The sequence below is a fragment of the Mycetomoellerius zeteki genome, unplaced genomic scaffold (genome assembly GCF_001594055.1).
Source record: "Mycetomoellerius zeteki isolate Tzet28-1 unplaced genomic scaffold, Tzet1.0 scaffold821, whole genome shotgun sequence".
Taxonomy (NCBI): domain Eukaryota; kingdom Metazoa; phylum Arthropoda; class Insecta; order Hymenoptera; family Formicidae; genus Mycetomoellerius; species Mycetomoellerius zeteki.
In genome coordinates, this window is record NW_017257853.1 from 478,195 (window position 1) to 505,092 (window position 26,898).

Here is a 26,898-nt window from a genome sequence, read left to right on the forward strand (position 1 = left end):
TTTGTAAAGCCGCCGATTTCCAAGTCGGAGGGATCGCACGCATCAGCGAAACCGTCGTCGGATCCCGTGGGGTTGGATCCGTTCGCGAGTAACTGCGTCGCGGCTGCACGCGCGCACCGCATGATCGTGCCATCCCGTCCGATACTGTCGTGATTTCGTTGCAATTTCGAGTCAGTTTTTCGCACGCCCGCCGCGGCCACAGCCAAGTCATTTTATATCGTACCGTCGCATTCCGATTTTGTGGCGTAATGTCGTATCATAATTTTGTATCGTATCGTCGCGTTCTGATTTTGTATCGTATTGTCGCATTATAATTTTGTATCGTATTGCTGTGCTGTAATTTAGTATCGTATTGCTGCGTTGTTTCGAGTCGCGTACTATCGTCGTCGTCGTAGATCCTAGACTACAGAGGATATTCATGCGTGTTCACGCATTCCGAAAGTATCGCGGACGTATCGCGGAGACCAGCGCGTTTGCATATCGCAGAATCAATCCGTCTGCCTGTACGTCAGCAACTGTATGATCGGCGTAAAGAATACACTTGTTACTATCTTACTGTTATGAATACTGTCTATTTTACTGTTTCTCGCCTTGCTCGTTCTCCAAAGATCCTCCGTTCCCGACCACGAACCACCCCCTCTGCCATTATCGTGACTGAGCAGTCGGTTATTAGAGCCGTCCGCATTCGTGAGTCTCTACATCTCCGTATTTTAGAGTGAGAACGTACCGAAAAGATCTCAGAAAGAGTGGCACGCTCTCTCGTGCCTGGCGCCCAATTATTGACGTGAAATTTAGAGTATGTGAGATTTGAGAGAGCCGTTGTGGCGTGGAGTATTTCTGTTGTCGCGAAAGTATCGCCGAAGGAGAGGTAGAGCAATATTCGCGAACGCGCGACGAAGTGGCACCACGCTCGTGAGTGCGGTCGCAGTATACATATAATATAACTACATACATGTATTACCTACTTCAATGAATATTATATATTACTACAGTAAAGTTGTCTAATTAATGTTACATATTTTTGAGAAAAACATATTTTTTTAATAATAAGATTATTATTGCTGCGTCGAAAATTTGAGAGAATCTGAGAAAAGTTGGACGAGATGAAAAATCGATAATCTAAGCTCAGTCTCTGTATGTAAGTTTTTGCATATATATTTAGTTATTTAAATTTATCGAAGCACTCACGCGATATGGAGGATAACTGGCATAATCAAATTAAGGCCAGCCAACCGACAGGAGAGCACACTTTGCAGACTTTACTCGACTTTTATCAAATTTGCAATGCATGTATTTTCCAAGTTTCCATGTAAGCCCTTCGATCTATGGATCGTCAAATAAGATGATTTCATCCAAGTCGATGTACAGAGTGATTTGTGACTATTGCATGAAAGATACCACATTCAAGATTGATGCTTTACTTAAATCTGAAATGGGAATTTCTACGTAGATTTCGTTACAAATATTTAGTCGTTCATTTAAAATATCTCGATAAATTGTATTAAAGTAAAACTTATATTTGAATTTTATTTTTATAAATGGTGGATATAAGGTTCTTTCACATTTTTAAAGTTACATTTGCAAAAAGACTTATTCTTTGATTATTTATTTTTCGATTATGATTGATGAAACTATATCTTAATATTCTCTCGTATTTTGCGCCTCAAATTTAAGAAACATTAGTTACGAATCATGCTGTATATATGTTGCGGATACCTTGACAGTACCTCGATGAATTTGCATTTGAAAGCGACACCCTTTCGAGCCATCGATTTTTGGGAGATAAAAGAACGAGCTTGGGGTGCCTCCTTTAGTATTTACCCGCCGTAAATACCTGGTTAGTGCGGGGGTTGCTGACTTTTATATTGATTCCCCTTCCTCTTGACCGTATCTTGTCGTGCCGCGTCTCTCACCATCCCGATGGAGATCTTCCGACGGATGCTCTTTCAGAAAAGAGCCGATCCCGACGGTTTTTTGGAGACACAGGGAGCCAGAACTTTCAGATTTATCGTCCGATTTACGGAGCGGTTCTCGAACAGCCCTCATTGCCTCAGAAAAGTTCGGACCGCGCGATGTCGCTTCTCGTTTTCTCCTTTCGATTCTCAAGCCCGCGCCTGCTGCTGCTGCTTGCCGGGGAGTCATAGACTTAAAGTACGGATTGTAGTTTGACTTGACTTTGCGAGTAAAATATCCCTTCCTTCTCCTTTTTTCTTCTCTCGCTTTTCCGTTTCCCTCCGCTTCTCATGTCGCGCGCAGGATAATGGAAAAGTTGGATAGTAAACTGGCGGGAAAACGGACGAAGAAAATTTGATAACGGTTAATGGCGCTTGTTTTCGTTCGGCTCCATTAAAAGTGGTATGATGAAATTCCCGCTTTATTTCTAGGCAGTGTTCCTTAGTGCGAATATACCGAACTATTTGGATCAATTTCAGAAGCGTTGCTCGGCGCAGGATCGGAACGGGCCACTTTGGAATCTCAAAGCGCGCTTTAAACTTATTTCACAAGATATATATAACGCCGTAAAACCAATCGTGCCATATTTCACCTTCGCCCGTTCAATATTATGAAGGCTTTCAAACTTGACAAATTATCATTTATCTATTATCTTCTTTTTATTAATTTATAACAGTTTTTTTAATAATCGGAGTATTTTTTATGAATTCCATAAGATAGAATATTTTTAATTATTTGTGGATAATATGAAACATTATTAAAATTGATCTAGAAAATCGCACGAATCATGAGTATGAATTATGAGTTTAAAATAAAGCTGCCTTATCAAAATTTTATTTGTGGACATATTCGTAGCAAGTTATTAAATGAATGTGAGAGCTACTGCCCGGGATCAACCATCCGCGAATTTTGATCTATTTTCGAGCTCGTATATCGTATAGACTGTTGAAGAATCAATAATGCGACACGATATTAAAATAAATTTCTAAAAGTACTTCTAACCATATTTGGAAATTATTTTATCATTATCAAATTTGTGAATGAAGATAAAACTGCACAATTACAATTATAATAAAATTATAGTTAAATCAAATGATAGTTTTTCTTTATCATACATCCTTTAGTTTCAGTTGACTCTACATTTTTAGTTGACTCAAGATGCTTTTTCCCTCTTTAATCTTTCCTTTCTGTGACGTTCGTATAACGTCTCCTCCGACAATTTCGTCAAGTATTTATTACACGTCGTAAAGACGCTGCACGACTGTTATGCTCGTGTTCGGAAGAGAGACAAATGTCCGTCACATATCACGAGGATTAGCTGTTAAGCTCGGAGAATGTACAGATAACGTTCTGAGGATCGATAGCCATACAAGGAAACTCGACGGAACGTTGATCATCGCGTTATAACTCACGATGTGGTGATTGCGTTTCAGTCTACCGAGACACTACCGTGTCTCTTGTGATAGTAGTTTCATCGAGCAATTTATACAACATATTTGATATATACAATTAAATGTATAGGTACTATATATATTTTGGATATTTTTATCATTTTGAAATTGATTGAATTTTTTCATAGAAATATTTATATTTTTGTATCATTTTAATTCTTAACATTGAATATCTATGTAATCAAACGTCATTAAAAAGATTTATTAAAATTCGAAAATTTGGCCTAAATTGTTACATTTATTTTAACCGGAATTCGTTATTTCACATTGTACAGAGATTCCTGCAACGCAAAATTGCGTTCACAGAGATCCATGAATTTGAATTTCAAATTTGCCGATTTTCTAGCTAGTTGCTGCTCACTATCGGCAAAATACGCATGAGCCGTACAAATGTGTCTGTAACAATTTCGAAATAAAAGGTCTCGATTCAAAATTTTGAAAAAATCAAGTCATTATTAGGTTACATAATAACTCGATGCACATTTTCCAAATTAAGAAAAATTAAATGCGTTTGTTGGTCAACATAAAAATACTACAGAGACGTGTAGGTAATTTTTGTCGTGTAATATTTCTTTGTGTATATATATTTCCTTACGAGATTTTATTGATATTTTTCTTGAAGAATATTAACAATCTGCAGAAATATTGAAGATATAGATTTATTCCTATTTGGAAAGAAGAGATGGATTTCGCATTGAGTAATTATTGTTATATTTTCTAAATGATTGGGAGTTTCAAGTACTTTCAGTGATAATATTGTGACGGCAACGTCAGTGTGCCTTTGCTTCACAGCACTGATAGTAACTTAGCGAACGTGCATCACCGACGATCCTTATAATTAAAACGTCACTCTCTCTTCCTCCTGTCTATTTATTTTATCAGGTAGATCCTGATAAATGTCCCTGTTTTGCCGGAATCGAGGAGCGGGCAGAATCTGCTATACCAACGCGCTCATCCCTCTTCCATTTCTATTCGTCCTCTCGCCTCCCTGTCGCGGATTGTCTTGTCCTCGGGGATGAAAGAAAATCTAATAACGTTAGCGGATTTTTTTGTTTTTCTCTTTGGATAGCTGTAATCCAGTTTTATAAAGTACCATGCGAATATATTATATACGAAGCGTGCAATATATATGGATATGTACGTTGCTGCGTATTTTTGCGTATTGCTGAAATTCACGAAAGAAAGATAATGCAAGATGTAGCTTCAATTTCCTTTCTAGGAACCTGCCTGAAACATTATATCAGGTGGAATGCGCACTAGATTCTTTTCTAACAAAATTACGAAATCTGATTCTGTCGGCGAATTGCACAATGTATTTTATGTAATCACTGATACACTATCATAATAGAATTTTCTTTTTATAAAAAACAATTGCAAATTCTCAAATAACTAAACCCGAAACTTGAGAACAATGCAGAAACCAGGATCAGACCAGGCGAAAATTTTCGTAAATATCTATCGACTCTGTATCAAAGTAATTACACCTATTATCTCCCTATAATGTAGTTCGCCTCCTCGGGTTGGCGTTTGCAGTATCCTGTTAAAATTCTTCAGCTGCATGCATGCGCGGCTCGTAGTATTTTGTGGTAACGGCCGCCTGTCGTATAACGTAGCCACGCTATCGTGGTATTACAGCGCTCTATTTCCTTCATTCCGGAATCCCGAATGCAAAGGATGGTCAAAGGGCTTCTATGCGACGCGAAGGGCGCGCTTGACGGTGTTACCGTGCTCGCACCGCACTGAAATCCGCCTATCCTGGTGAACAATGAAAACCATCAATCCGCTCCCGAAACGGAGAGGAGAATTTCGCCCCAGCTTGGGGTAAAGGTACAATCTCTGCGTCACTATACGACGAGGTCGCCCTGGCGCGAACATTCTGCAACTAATAGTTCGCTCGTGCATGTACACTGCTTTCCATTGATAACGATGAAATGGAGTATAATAATGGCGTGAGTCGAGAAATGATATCTCGGTTGAAAAGTAAGTTGAGAAATTTAAAAATAGATTATGAATTTTATCGTTTAAATATCGAGACCACGATTATACATTTTTATATCTATCTATTATTATTATTATTATAGAATTTATGCGTTTGTCAAATAGAAGATTTATATTCGAAATATGTTCTGAGATTTGCATTCAAGATAATACCTTCCTCGTATCATAACTTTTATGATGCGCGTTCGCACGATGATATCTAGTAAAAGTGAACTAAGTTCAGAATATATTTTTTAAAAGCTTTTAGCAGAAAAATGTCTCCGTAGAGACGTTGAGTTTCACTCTAAAGCGTTTTCAAATTCCTTCTGCGCTTGACGCCCGTAGATTTCTTCGCTGATCTCATATTTATTTTCTTTGTATAATTAATTGCATATCCGCATGACCCGAGTGGCTCGCCATGTATGTGAATGCAATGACCTATTTTCCTCTACTATTCAGTGAATCTTGCCAAGGTAAAGGAGTGCCTCTGTCAGAAGAGTATATGGCGTGCTGCGAATTCTTGCCGTATTCCGTGTAAGATGACTACTGCCATTTCAACTGTCCCTCTTTAATTATTTAATATTTCGCTGAGATCTTGTTTTAAGCTCTAGATGTTGTCCTCTACTCTACGTTTGGCATTCTGTGGAAGTTTGGCAGTATAAAGTTGCAACAGAAACTAAGAGAAGGCATACGGATGTACAAGGTGTGACTGAAATAGGAGGGCATTTAACAACGGTCTCCTATTACACATGTCGATATTTGTTTCTTGTTGTACAGGGTTTTCCGTTTCGTTGCACTTTGATTGAACTTTTGAAGTAAAACGATATTTTAAAGCTTCGGCGGAAAATGAATGATCGCACATTTTACAGCAAAAATACATTATTAAACTTTTTTCTGAATAAAAATTGTGAAATATAACATACATAATACTTGATGGACGTTTTTCCAAAAGCTGAATTATTTTAATAAACATATCAAAATGAATACTTCAGAAAACAGCGAAATTTGCTGCTATTTTTCTAGATTCTGTATATCATGATGAAAATGTTTAACTACATTTAAATTGTTGTATTTATTAATGAAGTAAATGATTTGAAAGCATTTCTCGTTTTCTTAACCATAATTAGTTTATATATTTATATTATTTTATAAAGAAAATACCTGTTATATGGCGTAGCTGTACATAAAATATTCAATTTTGTTTTAAACAAAGATTTATATAGTTTCAATTGTTTCCTTCTTTGTAAAACGGACCGTAAAGTTTTTACTCTATTGCACTGGGAATAGACAAAAATGCACTAGCAATCTTCGGATATGAAACTCGAACAATGTGCACATGTTCCAATATACGTACATAACCGACATACCGTGTATGTATTCCCGATAGATAAGCAAGAGCAATTTTCCATTGCTACTTTACTATTCACGTAAGAACCGCCATTTTTCGTTAGTATATTGCGCGGGTAGAGCGTATATTTTCACGTCAGCTAAACTGTACACAAAAAAATGGTCACGCTATATTCTGTGCGAATCGTGCACTTATCTCTGTCGAGATTGGGGATTCATACTAGTCATCGTATATAAAATCCAGGTATATCGAATACACCGACTGCAGAAAGAAAATAGTCACATTTAAAAAACGTTATTTTTTTTTAAAGAAAAATTACAAAATTAAATTGCAGGTGACAGACAATTAAAGCATTCTGTTCTATGATATTACAATTTAGCATATATGCGTTAGCAGAACAGTGAAACTTTAAATGCATTATTGAATGTGTTATTATCATTTTCACGAGTCCTCTTTTCATCTCTCATAACTTAAACAGATCGCTCATCTTTCCATGACGCCGTGAAACTGCTGAGGTCGCAATCTTGAAACTCGAAAATATCTCAGGGATACCATAGATTCTCAGAGTATTCCCGATAGACTATGTGGATCTTCCGGAAGAGTCTCGTTGTCGATACCTCGCAGAGGGAAAGATTCGTGAATCGGTGGATACCCTTCGAGGAAGAGCTTGGCGGTGCTTCTCTTAACCGAGCGATTATATTCCACGCGAGCGATAAAGCGATTAAGATGCTTCAATATACGCGCAGCTTAAGGAGCAACCAGGACGAAGGGCGAAGAGAGAGGAGTCGCTTTAGGAAGTAGATTACCCTAGAGGGATAAAACGAAAGGAAATGCAACGAGGCAGTGAGACTTGCTTCATATAATACACGAGCTGCACCGATTATTTTGGATGCTATTAATGCATATTTTGATTACATTTTGCTCGCGTATATTCTTCACGTTCTTTTCGTGTTTAATGTTATTTTTGTGCATATCGCATGATTGTCAGAAGGATTGTCGCAACTTGAAAAGTAAAATTTATCTAAAGAAAATCCTAAAGATCCGGAGCAATAAGAAAAATAGACGGTAGAAGTAGAACTCACATTCTTCTCACTCAGGATTCATGACAAAGTTGGAAAAATCTATATAACGAGAGATTTGATCTATATGTAAGAACGTATTAACTTTTCTCAAAATAACACTTCGAATATATTATAATTAAAATTTTTCTTTTTTCATTTTTGTCGATGCAAGTTTAAATTTATTAATAGAACGACCATACTATTATCATATCTGTGGATACTAAATCACAATTTCAAAGTAAAACTACCTGTTTAATATTACTTGAAGATCTTTGAAACGATAGTACCTTTTCTACTTTACGCGCTATTAAAGTTAGACTCTCTACTTATCAAACGGCTATAAAGGACTATGCCCAGTTTTATAGGGGAATTTGGATCCCGAATGAACAACTTTAAGACATGCCTAAAATTTTAAAGTATCAAAAGAGAATCAAAAATTCCATAAGCCTTTATAGGAGAGGTTTCCTGAGTGCTCCTAGAACATATATTGGCCATATTTCAATTAGGTAATTAAAACCTTTTGTTTTATACTTTGAGTGTTTCTTTCCCCTCTTCATCGATTAATATACAGTATGCGCCAAAAAAATGCGACTCTTACAACTAACACTTCAGTTGTCAGTTTAGTTAAATAAAGTGAGTGGACGGGGGCAAATTTGTTTATAACACAAATATTTTGTCCTTCTACCAAATATTTATTCGATATGATTTCCTTTAATTGCACTGCGTTACTGTGTCACACTCAGCAAACATAATAGTGATTAAAAGAGAGTCGCATTTTTTTTGCGCATACTGTATATCACTTATAACTATTCATTTGGGGTCCAAAGAAGGTTTTAGTTGTCTTTGTTAAGATTGGACATATTCCAGATACTAGATGATTCGAGAAATCCAATAAAACCAGTCCTACATGGTACATACACAATACACGGTCATAATAGCGAACTTTGAACAGCTGTAGCACTCAAGTGACTCATTTTACAAAGTTGTGCATATGGAATTTTTTAATCCTTTTTTGATGCTCTACAATCCTAGCTCTCAATGCTGTTCAGTCGGGGCCCAAACTGGGCATAGTCCTTTGTTTTTTTTTTAAATTGCACGTGATTTTTCTCTTGAATAAATTCATGATAATCGCTTCCAAGCGAGATATTGATCGCTTTTACGCGATCGATATCTCTAAAAATGAGAAACTTTAATCAGCTTCGCGTCGAACGAACCATTAAGCTTTGGGGAAACTCGCAAATAATTGAAGAGTGAAATTATGAAGAATCGTTTCAGGGAAAATGTTTGCCAGCAACAAAGCTTTTTAAGATCTTACCCTTTGAGACGCGATGCCTTTGGAATTTGCTATAAGCGTATAATTAGTTGCACTTTGTTTTAATACCTCCAATACGGAGGAAATGCCTGTTAAAATGTTACGTAATTTATAAGAGTCTGAGCTTTGTCTGCTAGCAATGAATGCTTTCTTACATGAAATAAAGAAAAAGCGAAAACTAAATAATTATACCATAATTTGATCATTAGTTGTGTTCAAACAATTGAGACATCGAAATTACAATAAAAGTAAACACGGATAATCTATTAAAATTATTTAATAATTAAAGATATATATATAAATTTATTGTATATATATTATATAAATATTATATATATTTATTATATATTAATTTTGAGATACACGAGATATTGAAATTCTTTTTCATATACATTCATTGTTCAATAATATAATGTTCTTTCGTGCTTCTGTAATATTGGATAAATTCTTAATATGTTTCTCATGTTACTGCGATAAACTTTAGATCTATTAAGAACGTATTTGCAAACTCGTAAACTACTTCGCACCACCCTATTGCGGTGGCCAGCCTTCATCAATATTTCTCTCACCTCGCTTCTTGCGGCATAAAGCTGCATCTCTGGAAGTCTATCGAATTTTCACGATATTGCTTTTCATTAAACTCTATTCAAGCGCACGCACCAGTAATTACAGCAACTTTTCGCCATGATCATAACCGATTGCGTTCTCATTAAAAGCTCATTATCGCGGCCGAGTGCGTGAACTATTTCGAACGTTCGATAGCGATGAAGGAATGTTCTCTTTCACCTTGAGCTTTTATTAAAGCCGGATCTCAATGGTGTTTGACTGTGAAGGTGAAAATTCTATAAATTCTTTTTGCTGTCGCTTTCATTTTAATAGTCAATACGCTTGAGCTTTTTTATCGATGTAATATTTTTTATCATATTATATAACAGGTTGGGAAAAAATTGTGGATTTTGTATAAAAATCAATGACTTTTTAAAGATTGAAATATCTTTTCTGAACGGATGAAATATCTTTATTGAAAATTTTTTATTTTCCGACAACCGTTCTCTATTCACATGAAAGCTTTATACGTAGCTAAGAGAACTATCGTTATCTTCTTGACACGTTTACCTCTTAGCCTATTCCTGATGCATATATGTCCGGAAACATGAATAGTTACATCATCGCCTCGTGCTTCAAATTGTGATCGCTCGCGCGTGCTTCTTCACGGTTCTCGTATCTTTTTCAAACCCTTTCCAAGCGCCGTTGACGGACCGTAAGAATTCATGTGGAGGTCGTGCCAGTTGTATCTTGAAATATTCAAGAACGTGATACGGTACTCGGCGCCGTCGCACCAAGAATACTCAGGACCATCCACACCTGGAAACTGACGGTGTATTGCAATTATTTATTTATATCAGAAGAACGTTTACATACACGACGTGAAAAGACGTGCTATACGATCGCGAACGTATGCGCGGAGAAAACATCGCGAATTTTGTATTATATAAGGTGTTCTTTTACTGTATTCGCACGCAGTGCGTATCTTTATGTTGAATATAGATTTACTACGCACACAATATGGCAGAATAAATAAGATAACTGTTTATAGAACGAATATATCACAATTTCTATTTCCACTTTCAATTTTTGAAAACTCTGACTGCATGAAGATAAGATGTTACAAGCACGAATTTATTCTCGTTAATTCTTATTGCTTAATATACGCTTATCATTATTTATTAATCATTCATTGTACTCGCTATTTAAATAATACTTGTTTCTTTATACCTATAAGTTTTATAACAACTCGTCGAACTAAATTGACTAAGAACGTTTTCTCGAGCAAGAGATTACGTGCTGCGCGTTCTGCCTTTAAACGATCACGAGTCTTCCGGTAGAAGGAGCATTGGAAGGTGCATTCCCGTGTCCTTCCAATCTTACATCCTTTCGCTTTTTCTTAGATGCCAATGAACAGCCCACGTTTCTTAACAGCAAGTTTCTTAATCGTGAATCAAATCGCGTTCACTTTGCTACGTAATCTTTCTACTCTCTATAAGAATAAATGCGAGAAAATCGTCAAATTGCAGATAAAGATGATTTTTATTTTAACATGAAATAAATTTTAGAAATTTTATATAACTATTTTCCTTCATAGAGAGAGAAAGAGAGAGAGTATATTTCTTATTCCTTTGATTAAATTTTTTTCTGTTAAATAATTTTTGAACTAATTTCAAATTCTATTTTTTGGTTATATTTAATGAAAGTTTCTCGGTATCAGTAATTTATTACCTTATTTTTCGTGAGTCTGCATTATAATGTGAGTTCGTGCAGTCCAGAGACAAAAATGTCATTATGAATGCAAAACAGACGCATTTATACCAAGATTCGTAATTTTGCGGCGAAATCACTTTCCCGTTAATGCATTAACTACATTGATAATATTCAACAATATTAATAAACAGGGCACATTAGCTATCAACATTCGATTGACATTTCAAAATGAACGATTATCACATCGAATTTATTAATTACGATAATGCTATCGGTCCCTCTGTGCGTTTGTGCTTGCCCGCGTTTAAATTTTCAGTTGTTTCTCACACACGTGTCCTCGCTACAAATTGTCATTGCAACATCAGGAAGCAGTTCACATACACGGGAGCTAGTACAGGGTATGGTAGTTGGTTGCAACCGAAGAGAGACAGAGATAGACAGAGAGTATGGGATAGAATGGTTCATCGTGGTCTGTGGAATAAATGGTCCGATTCACCAGCCGCCATTCTGTTTCGCTTGCACGATAAAGCATTTAAATGAATTAAACCGAGGCGATCTCGCGGAGTCGATGTTATTTGGTTGGCAACTTGATTTTATAAAATTCGACGTCGCTCGTAAATTAATATTAACTCATTAGCTTTTTGGTTGCAAAACGTATTATTGTTATTATTATTTATTTGTTAACATATTGAAATCAGAAAGCTTACTAAATAATTTTGAGTAAATTAAGTTCTAAATTTAACTAACCATCAGATATTATTAATGTATCATACATGGTTGTTGTGATATTAGGTCTGTTTTTATTCCTATACTAGACTGTATTAGAAAAACTCTTTTTCTCGCTTTCGCCAAATATTAAATATATCTCACTTAAAGTTTCAAAAGTGTACACTAGTTCAGCAACAATAAACAGACCTATTGTTTTATATATAGGTATATGTATTGTATTATTCATGAAACATTCTTTCAAAGCATAGAAAACGTTCATTGTTCGCGAAAGATTATATTAGCAAATTAAAATCGATCGGAGTTAAAAATACATGTTTCAATATTCTCTGCAGATTCTTTTCTGTATTCATTTTTAATTTTTTCCTCTTTTCCCTTCCATCTATCTACTCTTTTCATATCTAATCTATGAAAATACCTAAAGAGCATTTTATTTTTGTTTTTCTGTCCACGTTGTGTGGTCATGCGGTTTACGAATACATCTGTAGAACGGTGAGATCAGAAAATCGAGTTATAAAATAGAATTTTCGAGGTCCTGGTAGTGTCAAAAAGCAGTTTAGGGGCATTGAATACTGATAAGGGATGGAGAGCGAGGTTCTCCAGGGATTAGCCGGATGGGTTTGACTGCCGTTCTCGTTCGAGAGGAAAAGGGGAAAGACAGAGACGGACGGGGAGTAACAAAGTTGGAGGAACGAAGAGTGAGAAGTGAAATGTGATGGCTTGAGTGTGAACTAGAGAACGAGAGAGAGAGAGAGAGAGAGAGAGAGAGAGAGAGAGAGAGAGAGAGAGAGAGCAATGGAACACGGGAACGTTAGATTGAGCCACGAGTGGCCCGACAATCATACTATCATAGAGGCGATGATGTCCCGCATACTGAGCAGAATCCCTGTACCACTCCACGCATATTAATCGCATACACTCGCATATACACGCATGAACATGGACGAGAATGACTGCACTACACGGAACATGTACATACCAGAATCTCTCTCGACTTCGCACTGGACACTTTGCATCACAATATCGTGCAAAGGCTGCTACGTAATCTTCTACGAAAATAGCTTCTCGTTGATGGTCATTGTTGTTAGGTCGTTGATTATCTGATCTCTGACCTTGACCACTGTTTTGCAACATTATTATGAATATAAAAAATTATGTAGCAATCTTTTGGATCCTGCTCAACATTCAATCTTGAATAAAAATAATTGACAATAGTTTAGGATAATATTTTAAAATAAAAAATAAAAATTGTGCGTGTTATGTTGCTTAATAACAACACCGAGTAAAAAATCTGTTTGGTTATTTATATGTTTGATGAAAAAGTAATTATTTAGCTCTATATTTTAGTAAACAGGTGATTTTAATTAACTGAATAGTGAATAGATTTATTGGCAACGATATAGGAGTTGCATTTAGTTATTTAAATCATTTCTCTGTATATATATGCATGTTAATAATTAATTTTTTACTCAAATTATATATTAATAAAAATGTGTTATTTTGTTACAAAAAATTGATGGTCTACAGCAAATTAATTTTTTAACAAAATTATCAAAAGAAAATTATCAGAGAAGATATATTAAAAAACTTATAAGAAATTAATCTTTTTAAATTATTCAATTTTATCGAAATTAGACACCAGTCCTTATAATAGAATCTAGCTGCAAAATGAAAATCTGTTATCCCTGTAAAAATGACACGATTCAACGCTTCGAGCTAATGTAACCATTTGTAGAAAAAAATAGAAACGCTGCGTTACGTCGCAAAAATCACAAATTGATAAAAAATAATAAATGAAGCAAATGAATCATAATAAATGAAGCAGAGTTAGTGTATATGATCGTACACATATTCTATGTAGAGCTTTCGTTTACATCAACGAGCGGTCAATGTACTTATGCTGCTTAAGCGCAAATGTATTCGCCGGAAAAAAAGGAAACTGATTAAGCGCAGCTGTATAAACCTGCGGCGGATTAAATTCAACGTCCGGCAATGATAGCTGTAATCCGATTTAACGAGAATCAGTAAAAAAAATCGGAGTGCGCGTTGCGCAAAAAAAAAGCGGCGGCATTTTTGACAATAAATAAAATTTTACACAATCGAAAAAAATATCTCGTCGGCCTGGTAATCAAAGTCGCGAGACGGTATCACAAATAAAGTATGTTTTAAAACGAAGAGCCGAGTGTACGCTTTACCGCTCGTGATTACGAACGTCGAAGCAGCTCAAAATGGCGATATCGCGCATTGGGGAGTTAAATTGCTGCATATGGGATGGTTTTGAAATAAAATTCGTCCCGGGTAGCGAGACGGGTTTAACTTTATCATGAAATGCATCCCGATGCTTCGTTATTGTAAACTTTCAACAGCATCGGGTTGGAAAAGATCCATAATCAAGATGCTATTGAACGCACATGAATACATACTCTTTTATTTTAATTACGCTTCAGTTTAAATCATAAAATAATTACAGATGTAACAAATTATTTTACAACAAATATATATGTATATGTAAATGTATCTCATTTAATATCAAGAATTAAAATGTACATGACATACTTTATGATTCAAGATTCATTAAAACTTAAAACCTCTCTGTAAGAGAAACTTTCCTCTTCTGTCTTTAATGATCTTGTTTCCTACCATTTCTACTCTTTGCAGATGAGCATGAGTTATTGTTCTTTCTGCAAAGAGAGAACTTTGAAGCTGTATAAAAGTCTTATTTTATTCCTTAAACTCTTCCTGTGTGAATTAATGAGTTTGTGCTAATGACACAGTTTCAACAACAGAATTCATTTTCAGTAAAAGTAAAAAATGGAATTATGAGACAATCTTTTTAATATTATTCAATTGCAATATATAACGCTTCGAAATAATTGCTCAATCTTATAATTGCAGATGTAGTATAGCATTTGATTTATCAAACTTTATAACGCGCTATAAACTTTCTGTTTAGACACAGTGAATAATTAGGTCAAAATTGACGATGTGTCATTCTAGACAAAAATCCATCAGCGTGATATTGGCAATTACATTGAGGGCAGCGATACGATACTGTCTGGTTATCGCAAAATGTGATTTATGATACCATTATACTAAAACGGATCGGTTCACCAAGACCCGCGCAATGTTATCATAAAATAGCAATAAAAATTTATTGGCACGTTTTCGCACCATGGCAAACTGACATGGGATACAAGTAGAAAATGCAGAACATTTCGGCGTGTGTATGTATGTATATATATATATATATATAGCGTAAATTATAAATTGATTTTCTGTCATATTTACTGAAATGAAAAGAACAGCATTTTCATTATAAAGGAAGATAAGAAATATTAAAACTAACAAAATATTTCTATTTTTATATTTTTTAAAATAAATCATTATCTAGTATTTATATGATTCGCGTTTAAATGCAGTCGTAAACCACAAAAAACATTGTAACTCAAAACTCCGGTGTTCATTAGCGGAAATCGATATTTTGATACGGGAGCATAACATGCTGGTTGTTGCGGTATTTCGCCGATCAATCGCAACAATTAATAACGATTCGTTTGCAACGTAACCCACGAAGGGCAAAGCTCAAACTAACGCAGCTGGAAGTCATGGTCGACTGAATTCCCGGCGTACTTATCGTTTCATTAGTCATACCGCGTATTCGCTAAAAGCGTCAATAATTAAATGTGTACACCGCGTGCGAAACTGTGCAACTGCAACGAGACGAATGTAGCGTATGAAACTGCGGTATTGTATACCGTCAACGGTTCGTTAATTCATTAAAATGATAAATCATTTCATCAATCTATTACCGAATCACGGTAAATAGATCACATTCGTGAAACGAACATAGTCGCAAAACCTTCCCAATTAAAGTAACCAAGAGTTACAACAGTTAACGTTCCGAAAAAAATTACCTGATTTTGGATCGATCAATATATATTGCTCCAACGATATAATGTTGTGTCTAATATAAAAACTATCGTCATACTAGATGCGATTGCGATATCTGCAAACATTCTAAGCGGAGCCGGATGTTCATAAAAGATGCATGAATGTAAGTCGCGAAGGTTTAGGAGCGATGGCAAGTCGTTGAAATCGCTTTTCAAGAGTATCCCCGCCTTTCGTTTTCTTTTACCGGTCGCGTTTTCTTTTACGGGATAACCGTGTCCTTAACGGCCTGTTAGGAACCTTTTATCCAAATCTTTCTCCACTCCGAAACGTCTCCTTGATCTACGACGGAGGCCTGAGCAGTCTTATCCATCAGCCATTTACTGACATGGTAAACCCTGTCCGACTTGGATTCACCGCGATGGGATCGACGTTATTTGTTCTTGTCTGAGAAACCCAACGAAAACCTACGTCGCTCACGATTCGGACTTTTCTCACATCCTTCACTCCACCGTGATGTATAACAAGTTTGCTCATGGATCAATAATCGCCGTTTTTTATTTATTTCGCATATTGATCAGTGGAGAACATTAAGCGTTGTATTATCTGTCTGTTAATAACGTAATTGATAACTGTAACTTTTTAACATTCTGAAATCATTTACTGTAAAGAGCCAATAATTTTAGCGACCAACAGATAACAACTGTTATTAAGCAGCGTAATTAACAATACCACGCGGTCCAATGTTGCGAATGCATCGGTTACCATAGAAACACTGTTATCGTTTAAAGTAATGAGCGGGCATTGATATTGCATAAGTAACAATTATACTTAGGATTGTTATGAACGTCGGTCGACGTACAATCCAACAACCGTTCGGCATAATAATATAGAATTTAAACATTGTAACGAATTTAAATGTAATTACTGCGTGTAGGTACGAGTCTCATCTCTACACGCATGGCGGCACTCGGGAATAGTGCTTTCGTAAAATTTATCTAACATTCGAGTACATTCCCGATTTACCTCGAGTTTGCCATTGCATACTGTTTAGGGTAAATTTGGCCGATGTAAATATATGGAGTACTTGGAAATCTATGTCGTGCTGGTTAGTAGCTGCTGGAAGCTAGGTACGGATAAGCAGGTAATCTCATTGTAGTACGTCTTGTATGCGAGTGTGTTCTTTGTCTACCACGGCTCGTATATCGTGTAGGACGCCATTCTTCTATAAAAGCTAGCTTTCTACCTTCCACGCGATATTACATTGTTTTTATATAAAAAAGAAGGATGATATATTTACGATATCGTAAAGTCTTATTATTAAAGTCATCATATTGAACATTATTATACGCAACCCTTGGCCTGAAAATATTAGGATATATGTTAGGGTAGAATTTTTTTCTCAGAATAAAACATATGTTGATAAGTCTTATTATTGTTTGATTTTTACACAGCTTTTTTTCTTATTACCAGGAGCGTCACTTTACCGCTATGAGAGAAAAAGTTGATTGTACGATTATAATTGAATTAAAAGTATATGCCTATATATAAGTTAATTTGATAATAATTCTTAAAGGTTACACTATAGCTGCTTTCCTTTTAGGAAACACGGTCGTTCTAACCTTCCAGTGAATAACAAAGATAGAACGATTTGTGTCGATTGTGCCTTCTAAAAGAAAAGCAGCTTAAAGCAGTAGTGTTTTTAAGTTAATATGTAATTATCTTACTAAAAAATTGCAAAATATGTCTTATCAAATTTTTCTTTCTGTATTTTCTCTATGTATATCTTAAGCGAAGCAATTTGTAGATTGAATCGCTCGTCGCGTCGTCTCGTAAAATAGTTGAAACGATAAAAGCACGCAATTTTTGGTGATGACGTAACTGTGCTACTGGATAGCCGTCCGCGTCGGTTGGCATTCTGGCTAACAATGTGGGAGGATGGGGATTCGCGCGCGGCGCAATGAAAATTTTCCATTTATGCGGGCGCAGATAAAGCAGGTCCAAAGATAATAAGCAGACGAACGAGCACGAGCGCGGTGTCGCTGAGCGCATTGTTAGTTAAGCCAAGAGATAGCCGTGATTTAGAACGTTGAACGTAGGACACGTTGGGATAGCGAGAATGAGCATCGGGTCGAGAGGGTGGCACTGCAGGAACAATGCTGAGGTATGTATATCCATGAGCAGACAACCGGGCAACCAACCAGCGACGCCAACCTACAGCCAGCCAGCAATAGCAATGGGCCGTAGGGATAGCTTGTAATTGCCGGACGGTTCTCAAGTGGCAACGACACCGGTCAATTTCACCCCTTGCCAGTACCTCGGAACCGCGACACCGCAGAGACCCCTTTTACGTTCGGCATACAGTATCAGGATTTGGCTGGGATTATGCCGGACACGAGGAACGCTACCGTAACTCGATAGTCTCTCGAAGCGATCGAGGTTGCGCTGCAAATACTTGTTCATTCTACGTTCCGTTGATTTTGAGAAGAAAACTACTCTTTTATCTCTGGTCGCGGCCAACCGGAGTTTTGTTTTATTTTGTCGCGCGCCTATACAAAATTAAATCGAAAAAAATTAAAGGAGATATATTGAAAAACGATTATTTGTGCAATCCGTTATATTCTAAAAGTAAATATATTACAAATTTAATAATATTGTCACATTTGATAATATAAAAAATTCATTTCAATTTTTCAGTTAATGAGAAACTCAGAATGAGACGTGTAATAAGAATTGTGATCAATAACTTACATAAAAAAAGAAAAAATTGTACATATATACTGTACTGAATTCATGATTTTTAAGAATATGTCATCGACCCACAGGCATGAAAAAAAAATCCTTGCCAAACTCTCACTCGTTATTATGGCATTTGGTCTGGAGTTCATTTCCGCGTGCTCGCTATAATGGGTGGCTATTTCATGTTACTAAAATGATATTATCGGACTCCCGTCCTCTGGATCGATTCCAAAACCAGCTAGGACGAGTGTCGCCCAACAAAATTACCTCCGTCAACATGAAATGCTGTTGCGAAGGGTAATCAATTCTTACTTTCATTCTTTTTCTCTTGTATGCGAGCGAATGCACTGAACTCGATATCGATTTATCACAGACTTTGCATATCCATTTCTTGCTCGCGATAGAAATGCATATGCTGCAAGAAGTTGGGCGGCAATGTTTCTATATAATATATATATCTATATAATTTTTTTGCAAACATTTGTACCGTTCTTAATTATGATATATAAGTTGGTTGTCATATGTTAAAAGAAAATGTTTCTGTTTGCTACGTATACCATATAACGTGTGCCATAACGCCCAAAAGAGGCAGTGTTACAGTGTAATGATCTTGTTGAATTTATGAGAAATAGAAACGTAAAGAAAGAATTAAATAACAGTCGACGTTCTCGTAACAAAAGAATAACGCGTTTTTGCCTTCCCTGACAATTCGTGTTGGCAGACATTCGGGTTTCCACGAAGTTTTTTAATTAACGCGAAATTGGACGTTTCATTGGTGATTTTACTGTGTTTTTCAGCTCGTAATAGGCTATGAAAGAAATATGCTCGAATTGACAGAAAAATAAGTTCTATTTTTTGTGTGGGATTTTTGTTATATTTTCCAGAAGAGAGTTCTATATTCGAAACAATGCATTCTATTAATTACTACCAATCGACAAGCAAAAGCGACAAAACAAATCGAAAAATTTTGAAAGCAAACATCCAGGATGATTGAGTATACATCCCATTTGTATCATTTTTGTAGATCAAATATATGTCAAGTTCTGCAACTAACTGAATGAAATAACGCGCAGTCTTGGTTTCTTTGCTTGTATCACTTTTGAAGCATAGAATGCAATATACACGACGTCATCGCGAAATGTTGCTTATAATGTAACGTAATATGAACAGCCAAGTATATATATATATATGAATATACAGATATATATTATATACATATATATGTATACAGGGGTATTTCATTGACGACGTATAAGAGCTCTCGTGAATCTCTTCTTAATAGAGAAAAATGACACATTACGAAAAGTTAATCTGCTATTGCGCGACGACCACAAACCGCTGTTAATATAGCAGTGAACACACCAAAAGTCGTAAAGAGGCTTTCAGGAAATTCCAACGGCGAACGGCACGACACGCCACGGTCATTATCGAGATACGAGGTGCGGCACTATTCGCCATCGAGTATTTCCCGAGTACTTCTCTCTCTCGAGCGTATTTTCCGTTTAGTTTAGTTCGCGTCTGCGTCAGGTCGCTTAACTATCTCAATTAATAGATGAAAATTGTCGTGCAAATTGTGAATACGTGTCATAATGTGGGTCATTCTAATTTCGACGCTCTGGATTTAGAAAATACTGAAATACCCGTAATCTTTTCAAACTATTAACCTTTGATTTATCAACTGATGATTTAGGTGAGAGAAGCTAGTATATTTAACTTCGTGTAAATGCAAATTTTGGTGTAGACTTAGACATATAGAGGAAGAAATACAAATAAAAATTTTCCAAATTCCATGTTAAATATTTTTTTGCAAATTACTTTAGTAAGCATCTTAAGAATTCTATCAAAATTATGATTTAAATTAAAATAAAAGAGATATTACTAAGATTTTGAAATTAGGAAACGATTCTATATATAAAAATAAGGTAATCGGAAAGTGAATATTTTACATTATTTTTATATATAATTTCTGATGTATTATTTCGGAGATTGATATTTGTGATAAAATATTCAAAACACTTCATATCCGTTTTTCAACAATTTTATCTTTATGTATAGTATGATGAAACATAATCAATTACAGAAAAAATTGATTTACGATTCGGAATTCCGAATTGAAAATTTCGTTTAAAAACAAATGAGGAAATTGTCCCTCTGCTGTTTCAGAGGATCCCGTAGCGGTATCCCATTTGTGCCATAAAAGGCTCCAACTATAAAAGAATTTTGTCGCTATTCCAACAATGTGGTTTTCTTGAAATCTTTAAAAGTTTCGAACGCTTTACGTTGTTTTATATTTATATGAACATAATAAAAGAGAAACAATAATTTAATTGGATAAAGAAAAATATATTTTCTATTTTGTGAACACTGAAATTAATGTCATCAACGAATTATACGAAGCACAGGAAAAATGTTTGACTTTACACAATTTATAAAAAACTGTGCTACGTTAGAGTTAAAAAAGAATGACTAAACGCAGAGAAAATATAGCTTCTAGGACGAGTGACAACATTGACGTATTAGTTTGGCATGCCATCTGAAGCGAAGTTTTAATTTGAGATAAAAGCGAAAGGGGGTTTCACAGCAGCGCGTGATTACTTAGCAGCTATGTATAGTAGCAGAAACGTCCTCGTTAAAATCACTTGCCGTAATCCCGGCAGCTCTTACTAACGCTTTTCATGTAAAAACATTTGACGATAAAACGCACCTGAAACAACAGAAATGAAAGTCACGATTCGAAATGCGGAGCAAATACTGCGTGGGAAAATTGACTTCAGATTGGTCAAAGAATACAACTGCGATGTTCAGCGATCTATTTTAGAATTACCGTTCGCATAGCTACTCGAGCTTGAATTCTATTTACCTAACTTAATGAACGTATTCAGTGCTAACGAAAAACGAAAATGGAATAGCTAGATTACAGATAACATCAACTTCCAACTTTAAAGCGCAAAAACTTTCATCAGTTAAGGTAAATGTTCCGTAGGAATATTGACATCTGAAAATAAAACTAGATCTTAAGTTTCTATTTTCATTTGAAAATAGATTCACGAAATTTGTTAATCGGTTTTAATGATCGATTGTCATTAACAATTATCAGCAATAACAGAGTAGCTTTTGTAAAAACACGTTTTGTTTGTGTTTATTTAATTTTCTAAATGTTGCGTTTAGTTTTCTAAAATTCATATTATTAACATCGTTGTATGTTGCCCTGGATTTGAGACTGTTATGCTAAATGATCGATAAACTGGATGTTTATCCCAAGTCGATTTAATAATGGATAATCATACGCACCGCCAAAGTACTAATATTACTGATATACATATATATACGTTTTAGAGATGCTGGCATAGCACATATGGAGCTTTAGTAGCGGTCAATCCGGTGGAAAGTAGCCAGACGGATCAATATCACATTACTATAAATAATTAATACGCGGTTCTGCTCCTATGCGTGCCGCGTGCCTTCTGGCTATCCTAATTTTCTGCCAGGTTTACGTTGAATGAAAACTTAAATGACTTAATATAACGTAATGTTTCACGGAAAATTTTATTTTCATACGAACCTTATTCTTTTTTTTATATTCATGCATTTACTATAACGCATACACTTCTTGCTTGCCCACTTGCGTGTGCTTTCCTCTGACAAAACATTTACTTGAATTCGATATTATGTTACGTACGAACGGTACCATAAAAATGCTTTTAATTGCATATAAAATTGCATAGATTAAAAAGTCTATAAATTATAACACGCTTCTTTATTATCAATTATATTACTAATAGTTAATTAGTAATGATTAAAAATTGATTAATGAGATAATATATCATTATATTATAATAAATGAGATATCAACAAATACGAATTACGAAATAGGCTTTTTGCTTACGTGTGCAGTTCATCTCTTTTCTCTTTCGCTGTTTTACTTCTCGTTACGAGACGAATGAAACTCTCGAAATGCGGTAGAGATACGTCGTCCAAAGCTTGTATATTTGCGATCTCGTCCGCTATTTCTCCAGTTCTGGAATTGCTCGGCGTACGTCATGCCGCTTCCGGGAGTGCGGCAACGAACCCTAGGGGCACAATAAAACTGCATCTAAACAACGTCAGCGACGGGGTAAGATGAAACGGAACGAGGGTAGAAGAAAAGAAAAGGGCGAAAAGGCATGGATGAGAGGAGAGATCTGAGCTGCATCGTTACGGAAAAAGGCTGGGTCAGAATGGGCGAGGAGATTGAGGCAAGGGGACTTCGCCAGGGAGACGTGATCGCGTTAACAACAACTGTTGGAGAAAGGTGGGCGTTTCGAGCGATCCGGTTTGAATAAGTAGTTACCGGCCTAATAGTAGCGCCGGACTGTGACGATCGTTGAATACCAAAATTTCGACCAGATACGCCGAGTCACGAGCAGATTGGTTAAAGAAGGGACGAATTCAGGAGGGTTGCCTGGTTCGCACAGGTTGCGGATTTTAGTTTAGATCTACAATGTCAAACAGCTATAAACACCTCAATCGATCTCATAGACTCCTTGTTACTATTTCGTATCCGGCCATTGAACATAAAGCCGCTTTTTCCCCCTTTGACCGGTCATCGCCCTCTTCAATTGTCAATTTTTTCCCCTGTCCATCACGTATAGAGAAATAACTTTTGAAATGTACACCGCAAGTGACCTCAATTCGTATAAAACTACTAGATAGATCTCTCTCGCAACTGAATTTTATTCGCGAGAAACGGTATTTTATTGCAAGGAATTGTATTGTATGTAATTATCGCAATTTTTTATTCAACTAACTCAATCAGGCTTTATCGATAACGGATTCCATTCTTCAATGAATTCTTTACGAAATTCTATGCACGATGCAAATAGTTGTTGCGGAAAGAGCAAAAATTGTATTTTAAGAGAATTGTATCTAAAGTTTTTATCTTACAAAATACTAGAGAAGAAGAAATTAATATTCCATTAAAGCTTATTGAATAAAACACTAGTAATGTAACTTCAAATGCATTTCTTTTCGTAAAATTTTTTTTTCTGCTCTTTTTCCAACCATCGCCATGAATATTTTCTGTTTCATCGATCTAAGCAAAGCGAGTAAGAAACAAGTGAACGCGGATAAGATCGAGGAAACGTCAGCATCTTTTCTTTTTCCTTCTCTTGAAATTACAGAAAGATGAACGTTGGACATTTTCTCGTTTCAAAAATATCAGGATATTTTTTTTATTCTTCCGTGCGACGGAGAAACGAGACGTAGGTTATCAAGGTTACAATTTCCGCAATTTTCACGGCGTCGTAAATCCCAGGGACATGAAATCTCACAATAATGAATTCGTCGTGAACTAGTAAAACATCGGAATAGCTTTTCTTCGATTCCAAGGAGTAGGTTACTTCTTCATTGATTCATCCAGTGGGTTACGAGTCTTATCAAACTATAAGTAAGCAGTGGTTTACGAGACTGCTTTGCGCTTCTTCTTTTAAATTTGAAACTTCCTGCTACCGAGGAAGTCGGTTTATACGTCCATCGTTGGAAATTTTATCTTTTAATTTTCCATTTTCTATTCCACTGTTAACTTTTCATCCTTCATGAAAAAATTATACATGTCGGTAAACGTGCCCGTGAGTAAAATATCACTTTCCATTTACGGTTGAAAATTATACGGAAGCAGTGGTACCGCAAAGATTACAAGAGAAAATTATAATTGTAATATGGAATGTCATAAAAAATGGATAAGATTTTCTTTCAATAGAATTCAATTTTCAATCGTTCTAGACAATTGTCGATCACTTATAAGTATCGGCAAAGTCTATGACCTCGTAAAAAGTCTCATATCGTTGAAAACTTGCTTTTTTTAATACCTACACCAAATAATAAAAAAGATTAAAATAGAAAAGAACTTTTCTCTTTCTAGTATTTAATTTTCAATCGTTTTGCGCTTGTAGATATCGAATGTACGAGCTCGGTAAAAATCGCTGAGTAGAGACCTTAATTCCATCGGAGACTGCCTTTTTTAAATGCAATACGTAATACAAATAAAAAAATTCTTCAACACCGTGACGGTAGTCCCATGGACGATGGTTATTATCTCTTCACAAATTACATCGAGGTAGCGTACCAGGGCTTTTGGTCTCAGCCGTGATAAACCCATCCACTCCTATCCTCCGCCATCCTTCCCTCCCTCCCCTCTTGCCTTCCCAACCCCTGACTCTATTATTTTCAACCGCCCAACTTCTGATATACCACCTGCAACCTCATTTACCTAGCTACTGTATGTACGTTAGACAACACTTATTACCTGGGTAATACAATCGCATAATGCGCCCCTCGTCTTCGCGCCAACGATAATGCCTAATTTAATAGTAAGGAGCGTCGCAGTCTCGAGTCTAACGAGATATTACTGTCCGGATGTTACGCATCGTCGATCGAATTAATTTACAATTATGATTAAGGCGATGTCGCTTGTCCGAGCGTGTTTTCGCTTTGAAGCATCAATTTATATTAGTCGCTATGATCTCTATCTATATGCTTCAATAAGTTGGACGAGTTTACGATTAAATTCGAGTTTAGAACCTTATTCCTACACACTTATTGCAACCTACTTTAGAGTTTCGTTAAGCTAGAATGGAAAGTAATGCACTATTTCGAGCTACATATATTCGAGTTCTATGCATTAGTATTAAACTACTAGTATAAAAACTTAATTCAACTAACAATAAAATATTTTTTTGAAATTTTGTTTAAATTAAAGTTCTTATCTATTCCCGCATTTTATCGTACTTGTTGTAATAATATATGCGATATCGACTCCGTAGTCTCTGATGCTTGTTTACCTTAACATGATAAAAATGTTCAACGTAAAAAGTTGATGACAGAGTGACTAACGAGGAAAGTTTGGCAACCTGCAAATTCGAAAATAAAAGAATCGTGTACAAACGTATAGAATAGTTCGACTCTCTACCGTGCAACTATTTTCCGTTGCGGGTAAAAAACGGATTTAGAGCGTGAAAAAATCAACTCCAAATTGGTCGGAGAGTACAACTGCAGAATTTAACGATATTGTAGAATTATTCACAGATATTTGAAAACAAAATCAAAACGCAATGTTTTTCCTTAGCTTTCACGTGATTATTACGGTTGATAAGTGTGTGGCTAATTAATTCATGAAATATGCAAGTTGCATGCTTGAAGAGTGTTGAAATGTGAGTATTAACTGCTTAACGAGCTCGTGCGACCGTACCACGTGTTGCAGGGCTTCTTTGTACATACGCATGTATATGAGTGCACATACACACACACACGCATGGCCGTATGTACGTGCATTCTCGCATATATGCGTAGGAATGTATCGCAGAGAAATTGCGAAGACGATCGATAGTTGAACTCAACGAGCTGCTGTAAGCTCTTCTCTACGGTTGGTTGTGCTTGAATCGGTAATTCTCGCGTTTAGCGCACAATCCTTTAGGTTGACGTTTGATGATTCGGCCAATCTAATATAATTATGGAAGAAGTTATCTTTCTCTTCTCTTGTTAAACCCAGATTATGTTTAAGATGCATAAACTTGAGATTACTCTCATCTTCTTACAAAGCGACGCTTAAAGCGAGCGATGCACATTTTTAAACCAGTTTTAAACTAGATAGGTGTTGTTACTTTGTCTAAGGTTTACGAAATTTTTGAGGCTTGCGAAAGAAAGAAAAAAATTTTTTCAAAGAAGAAAAAAATTTTCCCTTAATATTCTATCATGAAAATTTTTATCTCATTGTGAGTCATTCTGTGTAGCTATTCAGAAACGAAAAAATTTCTCTAATGGTAAAAATGGTAAAAATAAAAGAAAAGTTTTTTAAGAAATGTATCAGAGAACTGGAATCGTACTGTATATATGTATATGTATATATTCTATATATATATGTGTGTATTTATATAGAATATGTATTTTGTATATATATATATATATATACATATTCCACGCTGGTGGATCAAAAGTTTCCTTAACACTTTTAATACATCAACGGGGATGAAGCATTTAAAAATCCGAGATAAAAACACGGCAGGTCGGACGAGCGCTTTATTTTATCTCGAATTACTGTTTCGAGTTGAGCAGACCACGGAGAAGAGACAATTAAAACTTTAAGCTGAAATAGCACCACCGTCACCGTCACTTGGACAAACTGAATTCTTCGGGCGGTGGGAAGCTTTC

General features: G+C 35.8%; 1 protein-coding gene across 1 annotated transcript in view; it reads left to right on the top strand.

Annotated features, from left to right (window-relative positions):
* Positions 1–26,898, top strand: part of LOC108729974 (protein timeless homolog) — a 44,027-nt gene that overhangs the window by 6,692 nt on the left and 10,437 nt on the right.